Here is a 372-nt window from a genome sequence, read left to right as displayed (position 1 = left end):
TCCTGAATCCGCCTTCCTCTAAAGATCTATGGGCCCACCCATGTTGTCATAAATAGCAAGATTTAATTCTTTTTTATAGCTGCACAAATTTACATTTGTCCAACAGTGCATCAGGGTTCCCTTTACTCCATAGCCTCACCAACACTTACTGTGTCTTATCTTTAAAAAAAATTTTTTTTAATGATTTATTTATTTCTGAGAGAGGGAGAACGTGAGCAGGGGAGGGTCAGAGAGAGAGGGAGATAAAGAATCTGAAGCAGGCTCCAGGCTCCGAGCTGTCAGCACAGAGCCCGATGCGGGGCTCGAACCCACGAACCGTGAGATCATGACCTGAGCCGAAGTCAGACGCTTAACCAACTGAGCCACCCAGGA

Source organism: Crocuta crocuta, unplaced genomic scaffold, assembly GCF_008692635.1.
Source record: "Crocuta crocuta isolate KB4526 unplaced genomic scaffold, BGI_CrCroc_1.0 scaffold241, whole genome shotgun sequence".
NCBI classification, from domain to species: domain Eukaryota; kingdom Metazoa; phylum Chordata; class Mammalia; order Carnivora; family Hyaenidae; genus Crocuta; species Crocuta crocuta.
Note: the sequence above shows the minus strand (reverse complement) of the source record.